Raw genomic sequence first — 16,310 nt, 5'->3', positions numbered from 1 at the left:
TCTATTTTTTGACCTCCTGGTCTGAAGTAAGTTCCTGACCTAGGTTCATGGAAAGGGATGAAGGGTCCAAGTTATGAAGGGTTCTAAATGCCAGGGGGTTTTATATTTGATCCTGGAGTACCAGAGAACTACTTGAATTACTTGAGTAGGAGTGACATGATAAGATCTGTGTCTTAGGAAGATCATTTTTGCAACTGAATGAAATATGAAGTGGAGTATCAACAGGGTTGAGGCAGTGAGGCCAGTAGAGAATTATAATAGTTCAGGCATGATGAAGGCTGATGCCAGTGTGGTGGTAATTTCAGAGAAGAGAAAGAGCCTTATATGAGAGAGTTCATTAAAATAGAAATGGCTTGGCTTAGCAACAGATTGGATATATGAAGTAAATATGAGTGAGAAGTTAAGGACGACTCCATGGTATCTAGAACAGGGGTTCATGAACTTGTTTTCAAAACTATTTTATAACTTTTTCAGTACTATTGGTTTTCTTTTTAAGCCTATGTAGTTTTACTTTGAGCATTTAGAACATTATTCTGAGAAAGCATCCATAGACTTACCAGATTGTCCAAATGGGTCCTAGGACACAAAAAAGTTCAAGAACCCCTATCTAGAAACATTAAACTTACTTTATATGTGAAATCTTTGTCTAATGACAATAAATTGACTTACTATCATGAGAATTTTATCACTTCATTATTAATATTCCCCAGGATAGATAAAATCAGAATTTGTAGCTAATTGGGAATATGGCTCAGTTTCTCCTTGGCTAATAAAGGAAGGAATTGGCATAATGGGAGTCATCCATCAGTGATCACTCCATAGATGTTTGTAATTTACACACTAACATCCATTGCAGCAGATCTAGAAATAGATGAATTTCATTTAAAAAACTTTCATAAGACCCTCCAACCCAGGTCAGTACATATTTTAATATTTATGGACTTTAAAGAGAAAGTAAGCACAAGGGGAGATGATGAAAAATATTTTGGAAGATAATGGATCAGGTTTAAGAAAAGAGAAAGGACAAATGTTTGCCAACTACACAAAATCTTATAGAATTTATGGAGCGTCAACATAGTTTTCTTTTTATTCAAGAAAGAGCAAGATGCCAATATCACTGAATTATTGAGAAGATAGTGACTGTCCAGATTCACATGAGTAGTGGCCAAGCTAGAACTCAAACCTAGGTCTCCTGATTCCAAATTCAGGGTTTTAAAAATGAAAGCCAAAATTAATTTCAAATTTTAAGAAAGCCAAAGATGAAGAGACATATTTTTTAACTGACTGATGATCTGGAATATTTGTTTTCCCTTTTTGAAAATCAGGACAATGTTTACCCATGTGCAATCTTGTGGCACCTCTCCCATGCTCCATGAGTCCTCAGAGCTTACTGGCAATAGTTCAGCAACCACATCTGTGAGGTTTTCTGAATATTGGAATGTTGTTCATTCAGGCCACTTGATTCAACCTCATTGTGTCCAGAGGTCTCGCCATCACCACTATGAAATTAAGGAAAAGTTTGAAAAAATATGACTGTCCTTCGTCCTCTGAGAGACATAATCACCTGACCCTTCAGTATTTCATTCATAAGACTCTAAGTGGCTTGCTGCAAGCACAATGTATAAGATTCTTCCTTGGGAAACATATTGAACCGGAACCCAGACCTAAAGGGAAAACAAGCCAGGTAACCAGGCTCCCTAGAGGAGTACTATTCTGTTGTGTGCCCAGCCTAATAATAATAGCTAGCTGGCATCTATATAGATTTTTATGGTTTATAAAAAACAGTATCTCTTTTGATCCTTATAACAATCCTGGGAGTTATAGCCTCATTTTAAAGATGAGGAAACTGAGGTAGAGGTTAAATGACTGGCTCGGAGTCATGTAACCAGAAAGTGTCTGAGGCAGGATTTGAATTTTGACTCCTAATCCAACATGTTATCCTTTATACTGTCTAACCAATATCTCCAAAGCCCAGGGTCTACTACACTTGAATCTGCTGCCCTCTGGTCTCATGTACTGGTTAGAGCTATTGGCAGCAACTGTTAACTTCATGCCCTACTGATCAATTGCTCTATTTCCCCATGGTGGCAACAGATTGAAAGCAACCAGGGGGCACCTATTTAATTTTTTATTTTTATTACCCACTATACATTTTTGCCTTAAACTTCCAAACCAAAATATCTTTCCCTCCCTCCCTCCCTCCCTTCCTTCCTCCCTTCCTTCCTCCCTTCCTTCCTCCTTTCCTCCCTTCCTTCCTCCCTTCCTTCCTTCTTTCCTTCCTTCTTGCCTTCCTTCCTTCCTTCCTTCCTTCCTTCCTTCCTTCTTTCCTTCCTTCTTTCCTTCCTTCCTTCCTTCCTTCCTTCCTTCCTTCCTTCCTTCCTTCCTTCCTTCCTTCCTTCCTTCCTTCCTTCCTTCCTTCCTTCCTTCCTTCCTTCCTTCCTTCCTTCCTTCCTTCCTCCCTCCCTCCCTCCCTCCCTCCCTTCCTCCCTTCCTTCCTTCCTTCCTTCTTTCCTTCCTTCCTTCCTTCCTTCCTTCCTTCCTTCCTTCCTTCCTTCCTTCCTTCCTTCCTTCCTTCCTTCCTTCCTTCCTTCTTTCCTCTCCCCCCACCTTAGAATCAATTCCAAAGAGTGGCAAGGGCTAGGCAATGGGGGTTAAGTGACTTGCATAAGGTCACACATCTTAGGAAGTGTCTGAGTCCAGGTTTGAACTCACATGGCTCTCAATCCACTGATCCACCTAGCTGCCTCCTTGTCCTTCATTTTTATTTCATTCTCAAATAATTAAGACTTTTCTTCTTCTAATCCACTGAATTTTTACATCAACTTGCATTTATTAAACCCTTCCTATGTGGTAGGCCCTGTGCTAAGCACTAGCTATACAAAAAAAGGCAGAGGGAGGGAATAAGCACTTGTATGGCACCTTCTATGTGCCAGGCACAATACTAAGTACTTTTTACATCCTCACAACAGCTCTAAGGGGTAAGTGATCTTATTATCTCCATTTTAGAGTAGAAAAAACTGAGGTAAACAGGTTAAGTGACTTGCTGAACGTCACACAACTAGTGGGTGTCTAGGATTGGGTTTGAACTATTGTTGTTCAGTCATTTTTAAAAATAATGTCTGACTGCTGACCCCATTTGTGGTTTCCTTGGCAAAGATACTGGACTGGTTTGTTATTTCCTTCTTTAGTTCATTTTACAGATGAATAAACTGAGGCAAATAAGGTTTAAGTGACTTGTCCAGGCTCATATAGTTAGTAAATATCCAAGGCCAGATTTGAACTCTGGAAGATGAATCTTCCTGAATCCAGACCTAACATTCTATGCATTTTATAATCTAGCTGCCAAATTTGAATTTAGGTATGTATAAATGGAGATTTTGAGTCTTGGGACTTTATCCCTCAGAAGCCCTTTAGAATTTCCCAAAATTCCCTTTTCCTGCATCCCTCCCCTCATTTTGTGTGATTGTATTTAAGTGGCTTTAACTCCTCTCTCTTCCTCTTTTTGGACTTGTGACCAGGCTGAATTCAGGCAGTTCTTTTGCCCTAGTTATTATTAATAAAACTTTAAAAATATAATACTTAGTTATTGAATGTTAATTTTAAAACTTACAGTATTCTTCACTCTAGCTCTAGCACTTTATATTCTAGTTTCCTTCCTGGCAAAAACAGTCCTCAAGGAGCTAGAAGCATAACATCTAAACAACTTAGTATATACAAGATTCAGACAGAATAGACAGAAGACAATCCTTATAGGGAAAGACATTAGCAGCTGGGAGTAGGGGATGGGGGACATCAGGAATGGTCTTCTACAGAATTTGGGATTTGGAGAGAGTCTTGAAAGAAGTCAAGAAAACTAAGGGATGGAAGTGAGGAGAATAGAGCATTCCAAGTATAAGGGGACAGTCAGATCCAGGAGCCAACATCCTCTTTAAGGATCTGTAAATAGACCATCATGGCTTGATTGTACAGTGAATCTAAGAGAGTTGTGTGTAAGAACAATGGAAAGGTCCGAATGGATCAGGTTGTGAAGAGCTTTAAATAACAAACAAAGGAGTTTATATTTGATCCTGGAGGTGATAGGGATTCATTGGAGCTCACTCCATTCAACTCTACTCTTTAGGACAATTGTCAGAGCGATATTGAAGATGGATCAGAGCAGGGAAGAAGTGGAATTAAGAGAACCAGTTAGAAAGTCATAGTGATGGTTCAGACAAGAATCTGAGGGCCTGAAGGAGAGAGGGAGATTCTCTGAATGGAGAGAAGGGAGTATATAGAAGAGATAGGAAGATAGAAATGTCCAGATCTGGCAATGGATTGGATACATGGAATAAAAAAAAAAAGTGAGGAGTCAAAGATGGCACCAAGGCTGTGAACCTCAGTGTTCAAGAGACTGGTGGCATCCCTGATAGTAATAGGGAAATTCTGAAGAGGGGGAGGTATGTATTCAGTTGTTTAGCCTTTCTACTATTATTTATTTATCTTCTCTACCCCTAATCCTCACCAAAAAAAAAAAAGATCTTGTTATATCCCATTATTTTTTTTTACTAAATCTTGAGATATCTTGACTTTATATTCCTCTCTCTTCTTCAAGATACTCTCAGAATATCATTCTTGAGAGCTTTCCTTCCCTCTTCAGCAGATTTTGCTTTTGGAGTCTTAGGTCATGGGATCCTAGCTATGCTAATTCTGAAATCTTTGACATGGACTCTACTAAATTTATGATACATGTCAGAATATTCCCTCAAACTCTTTCCTTATCATTAATCAACCCTAAGAAGACTACTTCCCAGGGTTTCTCTCATTTCCCATTTCACTAGTCAGTTCTTCCTTTTTGATAATCCTATTCAATTCTAATAGGATTTTTTTTTTCTAATTCTAAGTCACTGGAGAGTTTTAATCATTTATTGTTTTCTCTCCAGATATGACCTTTCAAAAATGTTTTCAACTTCATAACATAACTTAGATTACTGTTAATTAATGATTAGATAATTTCCCTCTTTCCTCTGGAGCACGTTTCCTTAGTTAGTCTTTTGACAAGGGATTTGTTATTTTTTTTACTAGAATTTTATGACATAACCACATTCATCAGTCCATCAATACCATAAGTAAATGGAGAATGATAAACATGGAAAGAGAAGGTAAAGTTTTAACTTAAAAAGCTTAACTCCTCTTAGAAGAATTTGGATAAAAAAAAATAAGGATTAAGAGCAAAGGAAACCTATTTCCTTTTGCTTCCTATCTCTCCTCCCTCAATCCAGTTTAAGAAGTTCTTTTCCTAAGTACCTCAACAATCCAGCATCTTCACCATCTTCTCATGCGGGGAATCCTTAGAACACTTGAAAGGTAGATGTGAAGGAGGAGAGATTCTGACATTTACATGACAGGTGATGATATCTGTGACTTTATTAATTCTCCTGGTTTGAGTCTTGATTACAGATGATTAACCGATCTGCTAGAAAAAAAAGAAATGAAAGAATCAACAGCTCTCTTATCCTGTAATCAACTCCTTTCTCCCTTTCCCCCCCAATCAACAGTATGATTTTACAAATATCTTGCCATACACATGCTATGTCCCCAACAGAAGATTTTTAGCCATAAAAGCAGTGGTCTTACGTTCCTGTAAAGAAATCCCACCTCGAGAAAAAACAGTGGTTAAACTGGCTGTTTTAGCAAAAATTTAATTAGTGAATTTCCTTACAACTTTCAGTCTGTGATCTGTGATGATCTAAATACTGTTGGCCTTCTTCCCCTCACTCTCAGACATACTCCTGCTGAGAACAGTGCCGTGTCATTAAAATGGAGACCACTGAGAGAGACAATCGTAATTTTCCAAATAGAAATGCTAAAATGGTTCTGTGTGATTTTGCAACATTATTTGAATTTTGACATAGAATATGGTCTTAGAGATTATTTTGCTGGATAAGCTAACTAATCACTGCACTTGCCCCATTAAGGTCTGGTTTTGGTTTCTATATTTTTGACATCATGTAATAAGGAAATGTCTGAAAATTGGGCTTTTGGTGAACAATTTTTCATCTCAACGATAGCAGTTCTTCCCTTTGTATAAGGGAGGGGGCTAGCTATGTGCCCACATAGGTAGAACAGTAAAAGGAAACTTACTTACCTTGCAGGACTATTGTGAGGATTAAAATGAGAAAATGTACCTGTAGTCCTTTGCAAATTGTGAAGCCTTTATCAATATCAACAATGTTATTGCATGCCTGATTATTCCTTCCCCATATTCCCTTTTTACTTTCCCTCCTTCTATTCTTCCCTCTTTCCCTAATACAATAGAGATACACTTGGATTTAGAGGCAGTGTGAGATGGTGATTAGAAGGATGCACTTGGAGTAAGGAAGATGGGGGTTCAGATTCTGCCTTAGATTCTCGATTATTTGTTTAATAATGGGCAAGGTTCTTGTGTGAGACTGCTAGGTGGTGCTGTGGATAGAGCACTGGGCTTGGAATCAGAAAGATGCGCTCTGGTATCTTTCCCAAGAAAAACCCAAATGGAGTCACAGAGAGTCAGACACTACTGAAGAGCAACAACAAAGCTATTGATGTAACTCAGCTTCAGTTTCCTCATCTGTAAAATGGATATGATATCAACATCCAATTGGCAGGGTTGTTGTGAGGCTCAAATAGTAGACCTCAAAGTAATGTATAAGTGCCTGCTTTTGATACATTCAAAACCATGATTTCGGTGCAAACTCAGCTAAGTAGAGATCTGATGAGGAAGAATTAGGAATGCTTGAAATAAACCCAGAGGAGTCTTTGGTCCCCTCCATTTCCCAAAGAACACAAGATATTGATGAATCTATCCTGGGAATTTACTTGGCCACATATTTTGGACACGATGACATTTCAGAGTCAATTTCATGGGCAAGCACCTTGGTAACAAAAAACAAACATTTATTAAGCGCCTACTATGTGCCAGACACTGTGCTAACTGCTTCACAAATATTATCTCATTTGATCCTCAGAGCAAGAACCTAGCAACAACCTAACTGCATAATAGGGTCAATGGGGGTCCACGAAGGAGTGTCTGAGCCTTTCAAATTGGGGGTAAGAATCAAGACCCTATAATTTCACATTCATTTATTTTAGATTTCTAGGAAATCAATCAATTAATTGCTAAATATTTGTTAGATATACAATAATGGAGTGGTAGAGAATAAAACGATTTAATCATAAATCATTTTGCTATAGTGCTTAAAGGCTTATAAAACACTTTTCTCACAACAACTCTGTATATGTTAGTGGATTTTTATTCTCATCAATATAGATATTCTCTCCATTGGGAATTTGTCTTCCATGCCATCTCTTATGATTATAAAATATTAGAGGAATTCTCTTGTTAAGTTAAAGAACAGAGACATAACTGACATTTTCCTACCTTTGGCAAGCTTCATAAACTGGACTTGTGACAAGCCTCACATAGTGTGATCTGTAAAAGTGTTACAAAAAGCACATAGAAATCAATATTTTTAAACCCTTACCTTCCATCTTAGAATCAATATTGCATCTTGGCTCTAAGGCAGAACAGTGGTAAGGGCTAGGCAATGGGGGTTAAGTGACTTACGCAGGATCACAGAGCCAGGAAGTCTAGAGAGCCCATATGAAGCTAAGTCTCAGAGCCTAACTCTCAATCCACTGAACCACCCAGATGCCCCATACAAATCAGTTTTAAAAAGAAAATTCAGATGCTAGAGAGGAGACATCCCTAGGGCAGGGGCCCTGTGGGCAGAGATCTTAGGACTGCTCCTTATGGGAAAGAGAGAGAAGCCTACCTTGGGTACAGTATGTAAAGGAAGTAAAGCCCCAATTATATGGCATCTTCCTAGTCTAATTGATTATTCTTACTAACTAGTAACTAACTACTAACTGGGCAGTTAGGTGACAGTGGAGAGAGAGCCTAACCTGCAGTCAGGAAGATTTATTTTCCTCACTTCAAATCTGACCTCAGAAACTTATTAGCTGGATGACCCTATGCTAGTCACTTAACCCTTAACATTAGATTCCTCATCTATAAAATGAGCTGGAGAAGGAAATGGCAAACCACTCCAGTGTCTTTGCCAATAAAACCCCAAATGGGGTAATGTCTGAAACAATTGAACAACAATAACAACAACAACTACTACTAGTAGTATGCATATTTCTTTTTATTCCACTGCAAGAGTGGAACAGCTGTTGGCAACCTCTAAATTTCAGAATCCTGGAGCAAAGCTCTGGTTATCTTGCCTTAGTTTTAGCTCTGTTAAAGAATATTAAAATTTTTTAATTCTTTAACCATGAAATGAACTTATATCCTTCTTAGAGAATCTAACACTATTCTAGATGCATTCATTTAGGCTTAATATGTCATTGGTACCACTGTAGTACTTGGGTTCTCTATTATCCTTCCATCCCACTACATGACCAGTCTACTTCCACTCATACATTCTTTTTGCTGTCATTCAGTTGTTTTTCAGTGGAGTCTGATTCTTTATGATCTCATTTGGGGTTTTCTTGGCAAAGATACTAGAGTGGTTTGCCATTTCCTTCTCCAGCTCATTGTACAGATATATAAACTGAGGTAACCAGGATCAAGTGGCTTGCCCAGGGTCACACAGCTAGTAGATGTCTGAGGCCAGATTTGAACTCAGGAAGATGAGCTTTCTTAACTCTGGGCCCAGCACTCTATCCACTTCACCACTTGGCTGCCTTATCCATTCCTTTATAATATTTGCTATGCCTCTTCTTGTAGAAAAATCATAATTAGAGAGTTACCACAGTCCACTTACATCCACTACTCATCTCCCCATAGTTCGCTGGGTGACTCGCAGTCTTAACTGGAAACTGTGGTGTAGGATGACATTAAGGCATCACTGGTAGATAGTATTAAAAACAAAACAAAACCCCAATTTGGTCCCAATACATTTTTGTATCAGGGAACAGTTTGGTATTGTTGAAAACACTGAAGTTTCCTTATAATACAGTATTATTTCTTCTTTCAATTTTGAGTTTATCTTATTTATTATCCATCTGAAGACTGCCAAGATATCTGATATACTGATGGACCAACTGTATGAGTTTTTTAATCTAAATGTATATCATATTTTGGACAAGACATCAATATTGGAAGAAGCTGGGGATATCTGCTTGGTTTTTCCAGTTTGGATAGTTAGATTGAAGTCTTTTAAGAGATTAGGGTTCCCATTTAAAGAAGCTCTGCAGTGTTCTTGGATTTGATGCCATAAGCATACCATCAACAAACTTTGCCATCCATAGGAAACCTTTTTTTCCACTTGAATTCAGTGCCAGACATCCACATAACATTAACAAACACATTTGATATGGGTACATGTTGCTTTTTTATGCCTCACTTGATAAGAATAATCAGAGGGGCCATCCAACTCTCTCTGTGGTTACAGCTTTCAAGGACTCTGTGTGATTGTGCCATATCCAGAGAGACACATTGATGGAAAGGAGGCTCTCGGGTAATATTTTGCTCTGCTATATCAATTAATTTTTTAGAATCAATAAACAATAGTGGCATGGAACTTTAAACTCTCTACATCTTTTAGGTTCTTGTAGAAAATTTTTTCCAAAAGCTTGCCTATTTCCTGAAGCACAGAAGGAAATTTGAATATGAATCTGATTTTTGGAAATAGCCAAAAGACATTCAGAATCAAGGTGAATAATTTAGTAAAAGATAAGGATTTATAAACTACTAAATAATAAGACCAATAGTCTTGTGTGCCTCATAAACAGATTCTGAATGGACCTCTCTAAGACAGGAAATACCTCAGACGTTGTTGAATTATTGCTGCCATCAAATTAGTTCTGGCTGTATTCCTAAGATTCATGTCAATATTGGAAAAAGCTGGGCATAACTTAAAAGGCTAGCTCCTATCCACAACATCCTCAACATTTTCAAGCCAGCTCCAAAAAATCTTTAGTCTTGAGGACCTTAGGAATATCTGACCAATTTTTCTTCTCACATTCTGGGCAATGGGATAACAGCTTTGTGGAAGATTTCAATTTGATTCAGGATCAAATGAAAACTTTTTGACATAAAGTTTACATCCTTAAGAAGGGACAATTGCAATAATCTTCCCTCAGACCTTTTTCTTTTAAGTATTATCTTTTTTTTTGGTGTTCTGAAGAATATAGGATGGACATTCTTCCTATTAGCTTATTTTACAGGGACAGCGTGTGAATGGAGAGTTCAAATTTTGGGTTTGTGGTGGGTTAAAAGTTTTGTTGATTTAAGAAAGTATATTGTATTTATTAATAAGTAATAAAATACATTTACTTCCTTTATTGCCAACAAAAACTTAAATTTCCATCTCTGCACAAATATTTTATCCTCTACCCTAGGGTGAGGTCGAATATTTGATATTCGATATTCCTAGTCTATGTATAGTTTATGTTTTGTTGTCTCCAGGGACACAACTGAAGTAATGGGTAGAAATTATACAAATTTAATCTTTATGTACAGGAAAACACAATTGAAGCTATCCCAAAGTAAAATGATCTTCTTTGAGAGTTGGTGGGCTCCGTTTTTTAGAGGTCTTCAAGCCTGGGCTATATAGTCACTTATCCGCTATGTTATAGTAGGAATTCCTTTAATTATTCTTACTATTAACTAACTACTAACTGGACAGCTGAGTGGCACAATGGATATACTGGACTAGATGACCATAGAAGTTCCTTCAACTTTCAAATTCTGTGATTCTGTCATATTTTTAAAATAAAGGTGAAAAGAAAGAAAGTACTGGCTATCATCCAAAATGATCCCCCTTAGAGCTAGTGCTTTTCCTCTACTGATTATCTCCAGTTTATCCTATCTTGTTTGTGGATAGGTATTTCCTATTGTCTTTCCTCAAGATCAGGGACCATCTTGTGCTTTTCTTTGTATCCACAGTGTTTAGAATATATCAGGCACTCAGTTAATGCTTAGTGACTGATGGTCTGATTGAATTAAACAACCCTTGTTGTTAGTCCTTTTTCAAAGAGGCCATGAGGTGATGTCTTGATTTCATTGTGATTTGGTATGTATGTATGACAGAGTTACACAAAGTCATTGGCCTCACTCTCTCCTCCAGAGTCATCTAAGTTCAGTGGCAAGCAAAAAAGTCAGGATGACCAACAATGGCCCAGGAATGCAATGGATGACCTCAGTGTTTTTGATGTTTGACCAAGCTCTAAAGGAGCCAAAGAGTCTACTTCAACGACCTTCATGACCATTGGAATAGATTATACTCATTGTCATTGTTTTGATCAACCCATTCTGCCTGGGGAAGTCTTTACATGCTTGGGGTAGTTATCTTCCCCACAAGTTAACTCTCATCCTGCTGAGACAGTTTTAGCATCTTGTAGTCACTGTGCATACTGCAGCTTCTTGGAGCTGCAGGTGAGAGTTGGGTGAAAGGTAGACACCAAATGTCAATTTGGCACCAAGTACCAATGAGTACAAGGTTGTTTGTGTGTGTGTGTGGGGGGGGGGATGCACAAGTAGTAGCTGGGGATATCAGGAAAAAGTTTCCTTTAGAAGATGATAGGGCAGCTAGGTGGTATAGTGGATAGAGTGCCAGGCCGCCTGCATTCAGGAATATTAGACACTTACTAGATTCAGCAAATCTCTTCACCCTGTTTACTTTAGTTTCCTCATCTGTAAAGTGAGCTGGAGAAGGAAATGGTTAACCACTTCAGGATGATGGGCAGCCCCGAAAAAAAAAATGAAAAGCCCTCACACCAGAAGTGCTAGTCCTCTCTGACACTCCATACGTGCCAATTATATAGTTTAATATGATTAAAATCAATAAGCATTTTAAAAGGCAAACTTTATTCCCACAGCTCAAAAATTATTAACATCAGAGAGGACTTACTCTAAAGTACTCTCACTGTATCAACAAGTTTAAAGCAGAGTGATGATTACTGTTATTGTTACCAGTATTGTCATCATTGCTTGACATTTCCAAAGTGCTTTATAACTTTAAAAAGTAGATATTTATGACTATATTTACATCTGAGGACACACACACACATACATATATGTCTATATACACACTGTTCTTGGGAAATTTCATGGCTCTCTAGGATCTAGATTCTAGCATATCTGTTTTAGATATAAATTTTTATTGATCCATGATTTAATTGCTGGGGATTTCCCCAATATTGATCAACAAATAAACATTTATGAACTGTAACTACATGCCAAGCACTGTCCAAAAGTGCTGAGATTGTCTAGATCAACATCTCGCAACCTATACCAAGAAAAATTCAGAATGGGTAAATGACTAAAATATAAAGAAGGAAACTATAAGTAAATTGGGTGAACATAGAATATTATACCTTTCAGATGTATGGGAAAGGAAAGAATTCAAGACCAAGCAAGAAATAGAGACTATTACAAAATGTAAAAGAAATAATTTTGATTACATTAAATTAAAAAGGTTTTGTACAAACAAAATCAATGCAACCAAAATTAAAAGGGAAGCAACAAATTGGGGGTAACATCTTTATATCAAAAACCTCTGACAAATGTCTAATTTCTCAGATTTATAAGGAATTAAATCAAATGTACAAAAAATCAAGCCATTCCCCAGTTGATAAATGGGCAAGAGACATGAATAGGCAGTTTTCAGATAAAGAAATAAAACTATCAATAAGCACGAGAAAAAGTTCTAAATCTCTTATAATCAGAGAGATGTAATCAAAACAATTCTGAGGTACTACCTCACAACTAGCATATTGGCTAATATGACAACAAAGGAAAGTAATAAATGTTGGAGGGGATGTGGCAAAATTGGGACACTAATGCATTGCTGGTAGAGTTGTGAATTAATTCAGCCATTCTGGAATGCAATTTGGAATTATGCCTACAGGGCTTTAAATGACTACATGCCCTTTGATCCAGCCATACCACTGCTGAGTTTGTGTCCCAAAGAGATAGTAAGGAAAAATGTGTGTACAAAAATATTTATAGTTGCACTCTCTGTGGTGGCAAAAAATGGGTAAATGAGGGGATGCCCTTCAATTGGGGAATGGCTGAACAAATTATGGTATCTGTTGGTGATAGAATACTATTACGCTAAAAGGAATAATGAGCTGGAGGAATTCCATGTGAACTGGAATGATCTCCAGGAATTGATGCAGAGTCAAAGGAGTAGAACCAGGAGAACATTATACACAGAGACAGATACACTGTGGCACAATTGAATATAATAGACTTCTCTACTAGCAGCAATGCAATGATCCAGGACAATTCTGAGGGACTTATGAGAAATAAAGCTATCCATATCCAGAGAAAGAACTGTGGGAGTAGAAACACAGAAGAAAGACATTTCCTTGATCACATGGTTTGATGGGGATATGATTGGGGATGTAGACTCTAAATGATCACTCTATTACAGATATTAATAACATGGAAATAGGCCTTGATAAATGATCCTTGTAAAACCCAGTTGAATTGTGTGTTGACTATAGGAGGGGGAAGGGAAAGAACATAAATTATGTAACCATGGAAAAATAGTCTAAATTGATTAAACAACAAATAAACAAACAAACAAAGGAATGAATGAATAAATAAAAGTGCTGAGATCCAAAGACAAAAGCCCTCAAGGAGCTTAGGTTCTATTGGGGGAGATCAGAGGCATATATAAGTAAATATAGAATATATATAAAATGAGTGCAGGGTTGTTTGGGGATGGGATGAACTAGTAGTACCTGAGTATACCAAGAAAAAATGTCCTGTCATAGGTAATAGGGCAGCTAAGTGGCACAGTGGATAGAGTGCCAGGTCTGAAGTCAGGAAGGCTTCTTTTCCTGTGTTTGAATAGAACCTCAGATACTTATTAACTAACACTGGACAAATAACTTAACATTATTTATCTCAGTTTACACATCTCTAAAATGAGAAAGAAATGGTTAACCACTCCAGTATCAAGAAAACTCAAATAGGATCACAAAAAGTTGGATACAACTAAAATGACTGAAAAATAATAAAAGAAGGTGATACTTGAGCAGACTTCAGGGAAGCCAGAAACTCCAAGGGGTAAAGCTCAGGAAGGAATATATTTCAGGCATGTGGAACAGTGAGTATGAATAGTAAGGACAGCAAAGGCATGGCAATGGGAGATAGCAGAAGAGAATGGGTGAAACTAATGTCAGGCAATAACCAGATCACAAAATTCAAGTAGGGGAGTAAAAACTCACTGTTTATTTCTAGTGCACGCTAGGGCTGCCCCAAAGAAGAGGGGCATGCTGGCTTCGCTGGGGGAACACCTTTTATAGTATAGGGGGCTAGCATGAAATGTTGAACAATAGGAGGTCGTGATTTGGTAGTTGCAGCTAGCTGAGGGGTTCACAATACAGGGAGTGTCTGCTTAGCTACTGGAATGGTTATGCTTACTTGGGCAAGAGTTTACTCCTGACCCCCAGAGGGAGGTTGTTCTGACCTCCTTTGTTCCCCACTTCTACTGTACATGAGGAATCTTCCTCATGCGACTGTATTTTCATAAGGGGATTCAGTGGGAGTCAGAGTTTGATATTGCTGGTGAAGGATCATAGTTGGACAGTATTAATGTGATCCTTGACAAAGGCTACTAGGCGATTGAGAATGCATGGAACTAGCCCCAGATAATCAGCATAAAAGCAAAGAATCCTTAGGCTAGGAGTCACGAGGATGCAAGGGAGCAGAAGAATTTCCCTGACAACAGTCTGCCCGAGTTTCTGGGGGTACAATGCCCATGTCATCTCCCCCCTCTCCAAATATCTAAGGGAAAGGGGACAATGGTCTCAGTCTTCTGTAGTTTCTTCAGAGCTGAGAATGGTTGTAGAGCTGTCCTTGCCTATTGTTAGGAGAGAGGTATTGACTGTAGGTAATGTCCAGGGCTTCAAGCTGGAATAGTTGCCGAGGTTACAGTGGCATCTGGGTGACTCCCATGAGTGCTTTTACCATAGAAGCAACTAGATAAGTGACAAGGTTACAAATGCAAGGTCCACATATCCCATAGGTGAGTAGCCAAAACTTGAACAGGGAGGGAAAGGTTGTGGACACAGGGTCTTTAGGGGCATGTCCTCAGTGAATGCCTGGGTCCAGGGTAAATGGGGACCTGCTTGGAGATCTGAAGGATGTCCAGCAACTGCTTCCCCCATTGGCAGACAGGTCACAAGGGGGAGAGTCAGCCCTTAAGAAAGAAGTGTAGAAGCCAGGACTGGGGCAAAAACTAGAACACCAGATAGAAACAGAGAAGCCAATAGACTCCATCTTCAGAGATCATCTTCTGACAGGAATAGATCCCTTTAGGAAATCAGATTCCTGAGTTGTCTGCGGAGTCGGTATGTAATGTTTCTATTAAAGAATATCCTTTTGCAAAGTACCCACTATCTATAAACAACTATAAAGATTTGAGTAACAATATTTTACAGATGTATTTCTTTACCCCAAATTCTGGGGGAAATTCAAGAAAGCTTTGAGCTATATTTCCAAGATCAAGATCCAAACTTCAACTGTGGTAAATTAAGGCTACACATACAAGCCATCTATTAATAAACTCCACCTACTTCTCAAAGTATGTTCCCTAACAATTTAAGAGTTTTCAATTATTACCCTAATAGGTTGTTTGAGGAAATGGAAACTTTAATTTTACAATTTGCATTATGTGCTGATTATGGGAATTTGTCACAAAGGAAAAGGCCGATAGGGAAAATATTTCCTCATGTCCCAAGGGACACATAGTGAGGGCTTCATGTACAGGCTAAAGCTATCATTGGCTCATTTCATCATTGTATCACTCAAGGACTAACAGCCTAGGTGGTAAGAAAAGGTCAAATCCCAGGGGAGCCCAGAAAATGCCTTTGTAACCATCCCAGGACATTCTCTGTCCTTCGTGTACTTTGTCACCATTAGATCCCAGAAGCCTTCTTTTTCATTAAAAGACAAGTCTCACCCATTACAGCTCAGAGAAATTTTGCTTATGAAAAGTCCAGAAACAAATTTCCATGCCCTCAAACAAGCCTTTTATATCCCTACAAGGCTGATCATTCAATTATTCTTATGTATTTTGGCAATAATTTACATATCACGCATTAGTCACAAAATCCTGAAATAAAGAGCATGAGTGTTGAATTGAGTAGCTCCATAGTCATATAAATCAGAGCTGTGTCATCTCTTGGACCTAGGCCATCTGAAAAACCAAGACAAGGAATCACTTCAGGGTAACTATCCAGAGAAATTATAGAATCATATGTGATTTTCCCACAACACATACATTAATTTTAGAAATTATCCCTAGGTCAGGGATCCAATTATAAGAGTAGAA

At 38.1% G+C, this 16,310-nt stretch overlaps 1 long non-coding RNA gene across 1 annotated transcript; it reads right to left on the bottom strand.

Annotated features, from left to right (window-relative positions):
• Positions 1-1,112: 1,112 nt before the first annotated feature.
• On the bottom strand, positions 1,113-7,440 carry LOC107651314 (uncharacterized). Its single transcript, XR_001627939.2, has 3 exons — positions 7,397-7,440; positions 5,284-5,452; positions 1,113-1,499 (listed from the first exon to the last, which is right to left on the bottom strand). It is a non-coding gene; the product is annotated as an uncharacterized LOC107651314 (long non-coding RNA).
• Positions 7,441-16,310: the final 8,870 nt, after the last annotated feature.

This window comes from Monodelphis domestica, chromosome 2 (assembly GCF_027887165.1).
Source record: "Monodelphis domestica isolate mMonDom1 chromosome 2, mMonDom1.pri, whole genome shotgun sequence".
Classification (NCBI taxonomy): Eukaryota; Metazoa; Chordata; class Mammalia; order Didelphimorphia; family Didelphidae; genus Monodelphis; species Monodelphis domestica.
This window is presented reverse-complemented; position numbering and strand designations above follow the sequence as displayed.